At 32.3% G+C, this 17,035-nt stretch overlaps 1 protein-coding gene across 16 annotated transcripts in view; it reads right to left on the reverse strand.

Annotated features, from left to right (window-relative positions):
* ZC3H12B (zinc finger CCCH-type containing 12B) overlaps nt 1-17,035 on the reverse strand; it is a 335,593-nt gene that overhangs the window by 81,164 nt on the left and 237,394 nt on the right. For 14 of the 16 annotated variants that reach the window (XM_036226362.1, XM_036226359.1, XM_016123404.2 and 11 more), the window contains 2 exons: nt 12,769-12,895; nt 10,761-10,927 (listed from right to left, as the gene is read on the reverse strand). The gene's annotated coding sequence lies outside the window, so the exon portion shown is untranslated. The remainder of the gene's footprint in view (nt 1-10,760; nt 10,928-12,768; nt 12,896-17,035) is intronic. The other 2 variants (XM_036226360.1, XM_036226367.1) reach the window with 2 other exon arrangements.

The following is a 17,035-nucleotide window of genomic DNA, read 5'->3' on the forward strand; positions in this document are numbered from 1 at the left end:
TTTAGTCTAACACATAGCCTATTCTGGAAAACGTTCTATGTGCACTTGAGTAAAATGTTATTCTGCTGCTTTGTGGTGAGACGCTCTAAAAGTAGGAATTAAACCCATCTGGTCTAGTGTGTCATTTAAGGCTGCTATTTCCTTGTTGATTTCCTGTCTGGAAGAAAATTGGTGTCAATGCTACATTAAAATCCACCACTATGACTGTATTACTGTCTATCTCTCCCTTTATAATGGTAAATATTTGCTTTATATATTTAGGTGCTCCTATATTGGGTGTGTAAATTTTTACTAGAGTTACATCCTCTTGTTGAATTGAGTCTTTATCATTATGTAATGTCCTTTGTCTCTTATAATTTTTGTTTCAAAGTCTGTTTTGTCTTATGTAAGTATTGCTACTATAGCTTCCCCCCCCGCCATTTTTGTTTGTATGAAATATCTTTTTCCTGCCCTTTACTTTTAGTCTGTTTGTGTTTCAACCTGAAGTGGGTCTCTTGTAAAACAGAATATGCATGGGTCTTCTTGTCTTATCCATTTGGCTTATCTATATCTTTATTGGATCATTTCTTCCATTTACATTTAACATAATTATTGATAGTTACATAGTTTTTTGCTATTATATTATTCATATTTGTTTCCCTCCCCCTTTTTTCTTAAAGAAGTCCCTTTATCATTTCTCGTAATGCTGGCTTGCTGGTGATGAATTAGCTTTTTTTCCTGTTGGGGAAGCTTTTTTCTCACCTTCAATTTTAATTGATAGCCTTGCTAGGTAGAGTAGTCTTGGTTGTAGTTCTTTGATTTTCATCATTTTATATATTTTATGCTAACTTCTTCTGTTTAGATATCAGCTGACAGTTTTATTGGAGCTCTTTTGTCTTTCTCTTGCTGTTTTTAGGATTCTTTCTTTGTCTTTAAACTTATATAGCCAATCGATTTTTGACAGTGGTGCCAAGACTAGTCAATGGGGAAAAATAATCTTTTCAGAAAATCCTGCTGGGACAACTGGATATCAACATGCAGAAAAATAAATTTTGTCCTATACCTCATACCATATACAAAAAATAACTAAAATGCTTCTCATATTTATAAGAATAAAAACAATAAAACTCTTGGAATAACACATAAGTTTAACCTTCATGACCATAGATTTAGGAACAGATTTTTAGACATAAACCAAAAGCACAAACAACAAAAACAAATTAATTGGACTTCACAGAAATTAAAATATTCTGTAAATCAATGGACAAGATGAAGAAACTGAAAAGATAATGAACAAAATGTGAGAAAATATTTACAAATCATATATCTAATAAGGATATGACAACCAGAATTTATAAAGAAACTTTATAACATAACAACAAAAAGACAATTCATTTTTTTAAAAAATGAGAGAATAATTAAAAAAAAACTATTTCTCTAAAAAAAGTTATAGAAAGGCCAGCAAGCACATAAAAAATATTCATACTCATTAGTCATCAGGGAAATGCGAATCAAAACCATGATTAGGTATTATTTTGCATTCATTAGGATGGTAATAATAATAATAACAACAACAACAACAATAATAATAATGATATGAAAATGACAAGGGTTGAGGATGTGAAAATATGAGAACATTCATACCTTGCAAGTGGGAATATAAAATAGCTCAGTCAATGCAGAAAACAGTTTGGCAGTTCCTCAAATAATTAAACATAGATTGCCATATGACCTTGTAGTTGTAGTCCTAGGTATACAACCCAAAAGAACCAAAAACATACTCAAACAAGTGTATGTAACATATATTTGTGGCAGCATTATTCACTATAGCTAAAAGGTGGAAAAAACCAAAGCGTTGATGGATAATGGATGAAGATAAATTATTCGGACATTAAAAATGAAGTACTAAAGCAATTATTGACTGACATAAAAGGAGAGATCAATAGTGATATACCCATAATAGGAGACTTTAACAGCCCATTGACAACAATGGACAGATCTTCTAAGCAAAGAATCAACAAGGAAACAATGGGCCTAAAAGATACACTAGAACAGATGGACTTAATAGATATTTTCAGAGCATTTTACCCCAAAGCAGGAAAATATACATTCTTCTCAAGTGTTCATTTTCAAGGATAGACCACATGTTAGGACACAAATCAAGTCTCAATAAATTGAAGAAGATTAAAATCACATCAACCATCATCTCTGATTGCAGTGGTATGAAACTAGAAATCAACTACAAGAAAAAAAAACTGAAAAATAAAGAAACACATGAATGCTAAATAACATGCTACTAAACAATGAATGGGTTACTAATGAGATCAAGGAAGAAATCAAAAGATACCTAGAGACAAATGAAAATAAAAACACAACGACTCAAAATTTATGGGACACAGCAAAAGCATTCCTAAGAAGGAAATTCATAGCAATACAAGCCTACCTCAAGAAACAAGAAAAAGCTCAAATAAACAAACTAACCTTATATTAAAAGAACTAAAAAACAAAACAAAACAGCAAACAAAGCCCAAAGTGAATAGAAGGAAGGAAATAATAATGATCGGAGAGGAAATAAATGAAATAGAGTCTAGAAAAACAATATGAAAGATTAATGAAACCAAGAGCTAGTTCTTTGAAAGGATAAACAAAATTGACAGATCCTTAGCCAGACTCATCAAGGAAAAAAGAGAGAGGACTCAAATAAATAAAATCAGAAACGAAAGAGGAGAAATAACCATGGACTCCACAGAAATACAATGGATTATAAGAAAATACGATGAGCAATATTATGCCAACAAATTGGACAATCTGGAAGAAATTGACACATTCTTAGATACATACAATCTCGCAAGACTGAGACAAAAAGAAACAGAATATCTGAATCAGCCAATTACAACAAATTAAATCAAATTAATAATCAAAAACATCCCAAAAAACAAAAGTCCTGGCCAAATGGCTTCATGGACAAATTTTACCAAACATTCAAAGAAGAATTATCACCTATTTTTTTCAAACTATTTCAAAAGTTTTAAGAAGAGGGAAGGCTCCCTAACTCCTTTTATAATGCCAACATCACCTCGATTCCAAAACCAGGCAAAGACATTATAAAAAAAGAAAACTATAGGCTGATATCTCTTATGAACATTGATGCAAAATATTTAACAAAATAGTAAACCAAATTCAGCAATACATTAAAAATATCATATATCATTATAAAGTCGGATTTATTTCTGGGATGCAAGATTGGTTTGATATCTGCAAATCAATTAATGTGATACACTACATTAATAAATTGAAAGGTAAAAAACATATGAACATATCAATAGATGCAGAAAAAGCATTTGACAAAATCCAGTATCGATTTATGATAAAACCTCTCAAGAAAGTGGGAATAGAGGGAACATAACTCAACATCATAAAGTCCATATATGACAAAACTACAGCTAGCATCATACAAATGGGGAAAGGCTAAAATCATTTTCCTTAAGATTGAGAAAAAGACACGGATGCTCACTTTCACCACTCCTCTTCAACATTGCTTTGGAAGTCTTAGCCACAGCAATAAGACAAGAAAGAGAAATAGAAGCCATCCAAATTGGAAAGGAAGACGTAAACCTCTCGTTATTTGCTGATGACATGATACCATATATAGAGAACCCTAAAGATTCCACCAAAAAACTGTTAGAACTTATTAATGAATTCCATAAAGTAGCAGTTACAATATAAATATTCATAAGTCAGTGGCATTTTTATACACCAAAGATGAACTTTCAAAGAGAGAAATTAAGAAAACAATCCCATTTAAAATTGGGTCAAAAATGATAAATACTTAAGAATTAAAGAAGGTAGAAGACCTGTTTTGAGAAAATTATGTCACTCAAAAAAGAAATTGAAGAAGATACAAATAAATGGAAGCATATACTCTGCTCATGGATAGGAAGAATCAACATTGTTAAAATGGCCACACTATCCAAAGCAATCTATAGATTCAATGCAATCCCTATTAAAATAACAATGACATTTTTCAGAGATCTAGAAAAAATAATCCTAAAATTTATACAGAGCCATAAAGAAATCCGAATAGCCATGGCAATCTTGAGAAAGAAGAACAAAGTTGGAGGTATCACAGTACTGATATCAAACTATTTTACAAGGCTACAGTAATCAAAACAGCATGGTACTAGCATAAAAATGGATACATTAATCAATGGAACAGAATAGAGAGCCCAGAAATAAATCCATGCCTATATGCTCACGTAATATATAACAAAGGAGGTAAGAATATAAAATGGGGTAAAGATAGTCTCTTCAATTAATGGTGTTGGGAAAATTGAACAGACACATGCAAATTAAAGAAGTTGGACCACCTTCTTACACCATATACAAGAATAGACTCAAAATAGATTAAATATTTAAACGTAAGACCTGAAACCATAAAAATTCTAGAAGAAAACATAGGCAGTAAACTCTCTGATATTACTAACAGGAATTTCTTTTTCAGATCTATCTCCTCAGGCGAGGGAAACAAAAGAAAAAATAACAAATGGGAATATATCAAACCAAAAATTTTTTGTACAGCAAAGGAAACCATCAGCAAAACAAAAAGACAACCTATTGATTGGAAGAAGATATTCACTAAATGATACATCTGATAAGGGGTTAATATCCAAAATTTATAAAGAACTTATATAACTCAACAGCAACAACAACAAAAATGACAAACAATCCAATTAAAAAATGGGCAGAAGACCTGAACAGATACTTCTCCAAAGACGAAATACAGATGGCTAACAGACATATGAAAAGATGCTCAAGGTTGCTAATCATCAGAGAAATGCAAATTAAAGCCACAGTGAGATATCATCTCACACCTGTTAGAATGGTTATCATCAATAAAACAAAAACAGCAAGTGTTGGCGAGGATGAGGAGAAAAGGAAACCCTCATTCATTGTTGGTGGGATTGCAAATTGGTATATCCACTATGAAAAACAGTATGGAGGTTCCTCAAAAAATTAAAAATGGATATACCTTTTAACCCAGCAATTGCACTTTTGGGTATTTATCTAAAGAAAACCAAAACAATAATTCATAAAGATCTATGCACTCCAATATTATGGCAGCACAATTTATAATAGCCACGATATGGAAGCAACCTAAATGCTCATCAAAAGATGACTGGATAAAGAAATTATGGTTCATATATAGAATGGAATATTACTCAGCTATTAAAAAAATGAAATCCTACCATTTGCAATGGCATAGATAGAACTAAAGGTTATCATGCTGAGTGAAATAAGTCAGACAGAGAAAGATAAATACCATATGATTTCACTCATATGTGGTATCTAAGGAATAAAAAGAACAAACTAATTAAAACAGACTCACAAATATAGTGGACAATTTGGTTACGTACAGAGGGGAAGGGTTTGCGAGGCTGGGAGAATGGGATGAAGGGTTAAAGTAGTACAAATTAGTAGTTAATAGTTGGGTATTGGGAGCATGACAGAGGGAATGCAGTTAGCATTAATATGATGGTTAAGTGGAGGGCCAGGGGAGGGAGGGAGCAATTGGGGGGAGATCATTTTATGAACATTATAGATGTCTAACCAATGTACTGCATACTTGAAGCTAATTTAAATAAATAAATTTATTTAAAAAATGAAGTACTGATACATGCTACAACATGAATGAATCTGAAAACATGATAAGTAAAAGAAGGCATACACACTGTATAATTCTATATACATGATATATTTAAAATATACATTAAAAATTCACTATTGATAAATCCATAAAGACAAAGCAGAGTGGTAGTTGCCAGGGGGTAAAGGCAGAGAAGAATAGGAGAGACTAATTAATGGGTAAAGGTTTTACTTAGGATATTTCCAACTATACAGAGGTGGTTGCACAACATTGTGAGTGTACTAAATGCCACCACATTGTTTAACTTTAAAATTGTTGCTATTATGTCCTACAAATTTCATCTCAATAAATTATTTTTAATTGTATATGTAATAAATGTTTGCCATAAAAAATGGAAACCAGAAAAGCACACAAAGAAGATAATAAATGTCACCTGTGTTTTTTTCATCTAAAAGTAATAACTTTTTTCTTTATTAGTTTTAGGTACACAGTCCAATGGTTAGATATTTATACAGTTTACGGAGTGGTGTTTTGGTTAACTACCATTATAATATTATTGTTTCACTAGAAGGTATGTTTAGAGTTACTGAAAATGACTAACATTACTTTTGGAATTAAGAGATGTATACTGAAGACTGTGATGATATGGTTACCTACTGTAAAATACAACCTGATTCAAATTAGTGCCAGGCTTTTCTCTGAGATGAATTAGCATCCAGGTAGAGATTCACATCCATATTAAGTGAACTGAAAGATGAAACAATGGGTCCTTCTCTCCCTTCTTTTGGCCTTTGGGTTAGATCATCACCCCCAATGAGTTAGATTTTGTTTGTTTGTTTGTTTGTTTGTTTGTTTGTTTGTTTTGTAGGAATAAAAAGACACTGGACTCTGCTTTTAGGAGTACAAATCAGAAACAATGAGTATAACTAAGCAGACTGCCTTCCTATCTTCCAGTTCCCATATTTTTGGAAATTGGCAATTAGAAGAAAGACTACAATGAAATGAGTATAACATTTTTACTTTAATAAACATTATCGTCTTTAAAAGTGAAAGAAAAGGTGAATTCAAGTCAATTTATAAGAGGATAAAGAATTTGCAGCACTACTGTCTAAAATGAATAGAACTTGGGAGAGAAATGACTATACCAAGGTAGAAATAAATTCCCTTAAGAGACACCAGACCTCTTTCTATTCCAGGTTCCTTCCTAACAAGTAGCAGGTGGGAGTTTAATTGGAATACCTTTGTTTCCACCCTATCCAGAAATTTTATGATCCTCTGAGTTGGTAATGGGAAAAAGTTATCCATACAGTATCCTCACAGTCAGCTCTATGTACACACATTACATACGTCACACTTTTATACTTTAGAAAGTAATAATAACTTACAGTGTTTAATGCTTTTTAATTTACTAAATTATATATCATCTTATTCAACCCTAGCAATGGTACTGTGGGGTGAATAGCATCATTCCTGTTTTACAAATGAAGAAAGACTCAGAGAGAAGGTTATCCATTCCTCAGTTTTTTTCTAATTAGATAATTTATAAGACTGACCTTAGATATTTTATCCTTTGTGAGGAAAACATGAACTATGATTAAGATCCAATTTGGATTCAGATCACCCTTCTTTAGATTCTTTTTTTACTTACAGTATGTTTTAGATATTTTACTACTAAAGTGTTATTTTTTTCTGTGTCTATCTTGTCCCATGTGTTGTATAAAGAAATGTATAGATTGTGCAAACAATAAGTTTGAATCTTGATCTTGTCACATACTAGTGTGTGACTTTGGGCAAGTTACCTAAGTTCTTTGATTCTGAGTTCCTTACTTCATAAGCTAGTTTGCTTATTAAGTAAGATAATGGATGTAATGTATCTTTCCATGTCTCCCATAAGGACGTAAGTCCCAGGAAGTTGGTGGTCATATCTTAAAACTGTTGCCTCCCCAACAGACTTGGGTTCTTAGTAAATATTTGATATCTACTTTTCCATGGACTGGAAAGGCTTGGAATGCATGTTTTTGGAACATCAGTCTTCTTCATAATGCATACAGGCTTCTCTTCCAAAGTCTGACCCTAATATACCAAAATTTCTCTTGCTGGATCTGATTACAACTTTAACATGCTAATTAGAATGTTAATGGCTTCCACATTCCAAACCATTTATTCATTAGAGAAATAGAGTTTCTTTAATTTTAACGCATAAGCTCCCCCCAAAAGACACATTTTCTGAAACCATTATTAATGATTTTAGACACAAAATCTCCATTGGTTGTTTATTTTCTTGTTGCTATGACACCAATAACAAGCAACCACTCCACTCATTGATCGAGATAATTAACTTTAAACTTGTTAAAACTTAGAATTATATTTATTGGGGGCAACGATGGAAGAGACATGGGAAAGGAAAAGTAGAGAGTACATTAGTTGCCACAAAAGTCTGTACTAACATGGTGAGTGTGATAGATGATCCTTAGATAATGAGTGTCTCCTTATATACCATTCTTTTTTCTTTCCCTTTCTGTTACATGTTACATATTTAGAATGTATTTCCTGTTACACTCTAATATTACATTTAAATAGCCATAGTCTTCCAATGATATTAAAGTGTGTTATAAATACTATTTATTTAGTCTTTCATAAACTATAGAGCTCTGAAAGATGCGTTTACATTTTATTTGTGCAATTGCCTGAATGTTGTTAGCAGCTTCAGTTTTTAAGAATTTTTAAGGACTACAAAAAAATTGTCCTTATTCTTTACTTTTAACATATGAAAAAGAGTGTAACTTTTCTTTTAAATTCATTTTCTAGATGAATTCTGCTAACTCTAAGGCTGGAGAAAATCACCTAGGTATCTTGGTGTATTGGAAAAACATTGGGCTTAGAGACAGACCAGATTCAGATTTCTGGCTCTATTGTGTACTATGTGACTGCAAACCTTTCAACCTCAGTTTCTTAATTTTTTATGAAACTCATAATTCATTATAAATTCTTTGAGCTTTAGTTTCTTAATTTATTATATAAAGATGAAGAAATATCATTATTTTGAGACAAATAAAATGCTATATCTTAAAATACTTTGAAAATGTAAAGACTTATGTTAATTATACTACAATAAACCATTAATGTAAGTAAATGTTTATTATAACACAATGCAGAAACAAATTGCATATTTTTTTCCTTTTGAAGTATATAATGGCATCCAAAAATTTATACAATTTGAATATTTTATTATAATTAAAAATAAGATCACGGATTATCAAAGTTGAAATAGACCTTAGAGATAATTTAGTCTATCCCATGTCATTGTATAGAGGCCAAGATGAAAAAGGGACTTGCCTTAGATTATGCAATTAGTAGTGTGGGATTGGCACTCTGGTCCTCTTTCTTCCAGTCTAGTTCCTTTCCTACTCGACTTCAATGTCTCATCTCAGTGGTTCTTTTGGGTTTTGTTATGAAACTACTGTCTATCCCAAAAGTTCCTTTAATTAACCTGAACCAAGATATTGATATATATTGATGAGAGATCACTTTACATGAAGAGAATAATTTAGCAGGCAGTTATTTCATACATTTTAACCTTCCTGTCAGTATCTTATCAACTATTGTATGGCTCCTGGGGCAATAGGTAGGAGAGTCAAGAAATGTGACCCATGCTACTCTTTCTCGGTAATATGCAGATCTTAGTCTTGCTGGGAGCAACAAAAAGAAAAAAAACTTATGAATCAACTATGACAGTAGTTAAGTTTTCCCTTAATATTCATTTGATTCTCTTTCTCCTTATATTACAATAAATTTTATTATCTGCAAAGTACATTCACATTTATCATCTCAAGCTTTTCTCACAGAAACTACACGAGGCCAAGATTATTATCCCAATATTACAGATGAGAAAACTGAGGATCTGAGAGATTAATTACCCAAATTTACATCATAAATAACAGGCAGAGCTGACATTTCAATTCAGATCCTTTGACTTCAAATCAAAGGATCTCGCCGCTATATTATAGCTGCCTATAATTTCGACATAATTAATGAATTCTGAAAAATATCAGTAAAGATATAATGAGAAGTTAATAAATTCCATACAGAATAAGTTCTAAGGTTGTAACTTAATAAAAATAGGCTAGTATTTCTACCTTTGAAACCATCTAAATGTGTCTAAATTATAAAATTAAAAGAGGCTTAAATTCCTTAGACTGATCAAGTGTCCAAAAATATGTGACATGAGTCAAGAATCAGTTTGAATAAATTTTCCATTGTTGCTTTAGCTAAATAAATTAAACATATTAAAATGGAAGGCTTCATTTCTGCAGTTACGAAGGTTATAACTACTCTGGAAAATTTGGTCTTCATTTACATAATATATGGAAAAATGAAGAAGGGAAAAGGATTTTAAAAAGCCAGAACCATGGCTGTTTCATTGCTTGAGAATAGTTGCTTCTACCTCTAGTGCTAATTTTTCTTCGGTTGCATATTTTCGGGTTGCTGAAGCATTTTATGAACATACTATATGAAAAAAAAATTCCTGAGAAAACTAAAATAAAGTAGATGTATAATTCTCATAAGAACGCCATGAAATTATATAGTCATAGTTTTCTCTTAGATTTTTAGTCCTTTCTAAGTAGTGTTAGATGTCTGAGAGATCTGGATCTAAAACACAACCCTGAGCTTAATAGCTACATGACCTTAGGCAAGTAAAGTAACCCATTCAAGACTGTTTTCTCTGTGTAAAATGGAGATGATAGTAGTACATACCTAATAGGAATTTTATGAGGATTAAACTGGATAACACATGTAAAGCACTTGGTACTTATAAAAGTACTTTAGTAGTAAAGCTCAATAAAGAGTAGTTCTTTTTCTCTCACTACTGCCTAGGCTAAATTCATGTTATAAAAGACTTTCAACCTAAGAAGATAATATTAATAGCTATGTACTTCATATTTTCAGTACTGCTTTGACTTCTTTGATACTTCAACTTTTCTTATAAAAGTAGCCTCAACATTTTATATTATACGGATAATGATAATGCTCTCACTATAGAGTCTACCCTTACATACACACGCACGCGTGCGCGTGTGCGCGCTCACACACACACACACAGACACCTCTTAATAACAATAACTACCAAAGTACCTACCCCTTAACATCTCAGACATTTCCAACTTCTGGCACGGATCCTCAGTAAGCTCAATTTTTTTGGAGGTCTATAGTCCACATGTGTATTTCTTACTTCTATGGCTTATCCATCACATCATGACTTTATCCTCTGTTGCAGATGAATAGATGTCCAGAAGAGTCCAAAGCCTTGGAGGAGGGAAATTCCAATAGAGTTGCATTAGCAGAAGGCAAACTTTCCTTTGAAATACATTTTACCCACTTAAAGTTCAGTACTGTAATCAGGGCAGTAAGAGATTTGGATTTCAAAGGTTGATAGTTCTTTTCAACAATTGTGCTAATCTGAGAAGTAACATTTTCTAGTCTTCTCTATATACCCGACACTTAGAATCTTCCACGGGCCTAAAAAAACTTATCTCGTAACTGTGGATAAGCCTCAGTCTAAAAGAAAAGTAGTTGAATTATATGTATGTGCACATATCACATACATTTTTTTTTAAAAAAGAAAAACACAGATGAACAGTAAATTTAAGAAGTACTTTATCTAGACTTTTTATTAAGTAGCAAAATGTTTCCTGATAGATTCTATTTAAAATTTGAAGATTACTTATGACTATTTCCTCTTCTTGATCTTCTATGAAAAAGAAAATAAAATAATGGCCTTAAAGGGCCACAATTCAGAATAAACATTAATTTCCTAATGATTTGAAATGTATTGGGTTTCCACCTTGGAGAGACTTTTCTGTCCTTTAGTTTCCTCATGGTCCAATTAACTAAAAAGTAACACATGCAGCTTACAAAGTTGATAGAAACAAGAAAAACACTTGGGTAAGACTTGCTTTGAATCTTTTACCCATTCTTTTCTATTTCACTCTAAAATAAAAGAATTAATCAACTTTTTGGGAAATTTTAAATGCTAAATCATTACACTAATAACCAATTACCATTTTCTAATTTTAAGTGGCTCAAAACACATTTCCCACCTAGAAATTAGAGCATTAAATCATGGTGCAGGAGCAAAATATGGCCTAACAAATTAGGCCATAATATCTGATGAATGAGTTTTGTGTTGTGGTACCAGATACAATCCAGGAGCTATAATTTGGATATTGAAAAAAACAGAATTTATGGAACACTGATAGTTTAGAATAATAATAGGAGAGAATGTTTGAAATTAAGCATGTCTTACAAAATTTGGTTACTGTATAAATAGGACATTTGAGTCAATGATACTGGATAGGTAAAAAAAACATCTGTTGAAAGTCAAGACAAGAAAAACTGGCAAAAAATAATCTAATATCATTAGAGAATATTTAGACATGTATGAATTTTAAGAAAGTGGCATGCAGTTTTATGCAAATACATCTATGACCCTCTATTAGATGTGAAACAAGTTCTAGAATGAGATGCTGTTCTTGAGTTGACACCCCAAGTATATTTTACCAGAATATTAGGCTTACTGCTCAAGCTGGCATCACCAATCTGTGGGTAAATATATTCCCATGAGGCACTGACATCTAAGCTGGCCGTATCATCATATTGCTAGTTGTAGCTCCTTATTGCCACAGCTATCACAATGAAAGGGTCAACCTTGTTACCCACAACTCTGTTTAATTCTATGGTTTTAGTAATTTATAGATGCAATAACGCTACATTTGTGGGCAGCCAAGAAAAAGCCCACATCTGCCTGTGGAGTCTAGGAGACAGAAAAATGTTCTTAATAGCTTTCATTCTGCTAAAATAAGCTTCTTGAGAACAGGGTGAGTCTTATTCATCCCTAAGTCCCTTCATGTTATTAGATTCTCCATAAACATATGTTAAATAGCTTATAAGATCCTCAAGGAAGGAAGAATTTCCCTGGCATTCCAAGTTTTTCCTTTTCATCTTTATCATTGAATAGAAGCTATTTCTTTGAGTTGATTGTCACCTTATAGGCAAGCAGGATAGGAAGCAATGTTCTGAAGTAGCAGATAAAGTTTTCACACAATAGTGCAAATGTAAATATATGTCTTGGAGGAGCTGCTACTCACCTACCTTCCTGTGTGCCCAGGATGAGGGAGATAGGTGGTCATTATCTCTTTCCAAGTGTCACCTATGAAACTTGTGATCCTTAAAAGAAGCAGTAGAATCTTGCAACTTGGCTTTTTAGGCTACTTCCTTGTAGAGGGATAAGAAGAAGCACAATTGGTGACTATTAACTATATGTCCCTCTCAGAGTAAAATCTTGCTAAAATACAGAAGGTAGTGAAGAGGGTTAAGAAAGCATATCAGTCTTCACTAGCATTCCAGAAATCTAATCTTCACAATGGTCTGACTAAATGTGTGTGTGTGTGTGTGTGTGTGTGTGTGTGTGAGAGAGAGAGAGAGAGAGAGAGAGAGAGACAGAGACAGAGAGAGAGAGACAGAGAAACAGAGAGGGAGACAGAGAGAAGCAAATTAAAATAAACGTTACATAGCAATAGCAAAGAATGAATACATACACAACAGGATCCTAAGAGTTCATGAGCAAGATAAAGGGCTACTTATAAAGACAGATGACCATTATACACACACACACACACACACACACACACACACACAAAAGGAAACAAGTCTATATTAGAAGAAGAAACCAGTTCCATAAACTTGTTTCCTATTTCTACCAGTTGGAAAGAAGAATCATTCATCTTTGTACAGGTTATAAATCAGAAACCATTTCTCACCCAATGGGAAATTCCTTTCTTTTGTGTATGTGTGTGTGTGTGTATACACATATGTATATGTATATATAATTATATGTATATAATTATATATATAATTTATGTATATACCAAGGAATATATCACTATAATATACAGTTCATATGTAGTAAATCATTAATATAGGTTAAACGAAAGAGCCAAATAGATTTGAATTGAGACTATTATGTAGTCTAATGTTTTGTACTAGTCCAATGATGGAATCTGCTTTGTACAGTTTTATGTTTTTACACAAATATTGCTTTAAGAATGTCTCTAAACCAAACAGAGGGGAGAAATCTGTAAATTTTGGATCCCAATTTACATGTTTAAATAATAATGTTTTCTTGTAATAAGGATATGCTTCAATCTGAAGAATTTATTTTCATTTGGCCATGTAAGAGTAACAGGTGAACTGGATATTTTAGTGCCCCATATCTCTTATTGGAGTCTAGAAGCCAAGTAATAGAATTCAAAGACAGAACAAGCTTCTTAAATAGCAAAATAAAATGCTATATATTTTATGATTATGTAAATTAATATACAAAGGAGATACACATAGAATACATAATGTGTTTGCTCAAAAAAAAGTGAGAAATGTGAATAGAACAGGAAATGAAGAATAAAAGGAATATGCACAAAATGAGGGGCAGTGTTTGAATTTAAAAAATGATTTATCATATCAAACTATATTAATCTGAGGTAGAAAAAAAGAGATCATAGTCTAAGCACACAAAAAAAGAGTGGATATGAATACCGATTAATTTTTTACAGTGTAGGAAAAACTATAAAAGCTTTCCTATGGCCCAATGATTTCTCTTCATGCTATCTACCTTAAGAAAACAGTTAAACATGTAAAAGCAATTCTATACAAGAATATTCTTTGCAGCAGTATTTGAAACTGTGAAAATTTACAAACTAAATATTCGCAGTGGGAAATGGCAAAATCAACCATGGTTTATCTATGTTTTGGAAAATTAAGTATTAGTTTAAAAATAATTAGGTAAAATTATCTGTATCAGAATGGAAAAATAAAAACATATTGCTAAGGAAAAGACAAAATGCAAAACTATATGCTCGGTATAATCTTATTCATATATTAATAATGCATAAAATAATGCATATACATTTTTATAGATATAGACGAATTTAAAAATGCATGGGTAAAGGTCTTAAAGGATCTGTACCAAACTATTAACAGTGGTTTCCTCTGGCGAAATGACTTGAATTGTGGGTGATGGTCTGAGGAACTTTATCTTTAATGCCCGAATTTTTGCAAGAGTGTATTTTTATATCTCATTGTAATTAAAACTTAATAAAATTTAAACATAAATATTTGCTGTTTCATTGATACATATAAGACTCAAAAGTAAAGTTCCGTTAGATAAACTTTGTATATTATTAGATTTAAAGTTAAGCTTTAACCCCATGACTTGCTTGTAATTGTGGTAGGCAAAATTCTAAGTTGTCCCTTAGAACTCTATACCCCCTGGTGTACATGTCCAGTATAATTCTCCCTCCCTGAGTATGGACAGGTCCTATGAATATGATGTATGTCCTTACAAATGATTAGGTTATTCACATGGCAAAAATGAAGGAATTTTTTCAGACACAATTAAAGTCCCTAATGGGTTGATTTTGAGGTAATTAAAAGAGAGGCATTCTGGGTGAGGCTGACCTAGTCAGATGTTCTTTAAAATAAGATCAACAGATCAGAGACTTAAAGGATCAGAGCCTCTCTTCCTGCTGGTTTTGAAGACGCAAGTAAACTTAAGTTCTACAGCTGCAAAGAAATTAATTATGTCACCAATCACAGATCCTTAAAAGAGGATGCCAACCAAGCCTTAGAGGAGACATCAACCACAGTGGACAACTTGATTGCAGAATTCTGAGACTCTGAGTAGAGCACCCAGGTAAGCTATGTCCAGACTCCCATGGAAACTGTGACCTAACAAAAATTTATTTTTTTAAATTTCATTTTATTATTAGTTTCAAGTATACAGCACATTGGTTAGACATTTATATAGTTTATAAAATGATCCACCAAATTGCTTTCTCTCTTCTGGCTCTCCGCCTAGTCATTATATTAATGCTAACTCTATGCCCTAGGCCATGCTTCACATCCCCATGACCATCTACCAACTACAAATTTGTATTCCTTTAACCCTCCCTTCCTTTCTCTCAGTTCCCCAAACGCCCTCCCCTCTGGCTTTCACCAGATTGTCCTCTATATATGTGAATCTGTCTTTGATTAACTTGTTCTTGTTCCTTAGAGTCCTCTTATAAGTGAAATCATATCGTATCTATCTTTCTCTGTCTGACTTATTTCAATCAGCATAATGACCTCTATGTCAATCCATGTTATTGCAAATAGTAGGATTTCATCCTTTTCATGATTGATAAATATTCCATTGTATATATAAACCATAATTGCTTTACCCAATCATCTGTCGATGGGCATTTAGGTTGCTTCTATACCTTGGCTATTTCAAGTTGTGCTGCCATGAACACTGGGGTGCACAGATCATTACAAACTATTGTTTTGGTTTTCTTTGGATAAATACTCAGAAGTGCAATTGCTGGGTTAAATGGTATATCCATTTTTAATTTTTTGAGGAACCTCCATACTGTTTTCCATAGTGACTACCAATTTGCAATCACTGACAATGTTTGAGGGTTCCCTTTTCTCTTCATCCTCACAAACACTTTTTGCTCTTTAATTTATTGATGATAGCCATTCTGACAGGTATAAGGTGATATCTCATTGTGACTTTAATTTTCATTTCTCTGATGATTAATGACATTGAGCATCTTTTCATATGTTTATTGGCCATCTGAATTTCCTCGTTGGAGAAATATCTGTTGCGGTCTTCTGCCTATTTTTTAATTGGATCGTTTGTTTTGCTGATGTTTTTGTTGTTGCTAAGTTGTATGAGTTCTTTATATATTTTAGATATTAACCTCTTATTGGAAGTATCACAAGTGAATATCTTCTCCCATTCAGTCAATTGTTTTCATTTTCTTGATGGTTTCCTATGCTGTATAAAAACTTTTTAGTTTGATGTTGTTCCATTTGTTTACCTTTTCTTTTGTTTCCCTTGCCCAAAGGAGATATGTCTGAAAATAAAATCCTAGTAGCAATAACAGAAATATTACTGCCTATATTTTCTTTTAGATGTTTTATGGTTTTGGGCCTTGCATTTAAGACTTTAATCTATTTTGAATCTATTCTTGTATACGGTTCAGTTTCTTTTTTTGCATGTATCTGTTCAATTATGTATCTGTTCAATTTTTCAAGCACCATTTATTGAAGAGACTGGCTTTACCCTATCGTATATTTTTAACTCATTTGTTATATATTAAGTATGCATACAGGGATAGATTTATTTATGGGCTTTCTATTCTGTTCCATTGATTAATGTATCTGTTTTTATGCCAGTAACATGCTGTATTGATGACTGTAGCCTTGTAGTATAGTTTAATGTCAGGTACTGTGTACCACCAATTTTATTCTTCTTTCTTAAGATTGCTGTGGCTATTCAGGGTCTTTTATGATTCCATATAAATTTTAGGATTATTT

This window comes from Rousettus aegyptiacus, unplaced genomic scaffold (genome assembly GCF_014176215.1).
Source record: "Rousettus aegyptiacus isolate mRouAeg1 unplaced genomic scaffold, mRouAeg1.p scaffold_m13_p_9, whole genome shotgun sequence".
Taxonomy (NCBI): Eukaryota; Metazoa; Chordata; class Mammalia; order Chiroptera; family Pteropodidae; genus Rousettus; species Rousettus aegyptiacus.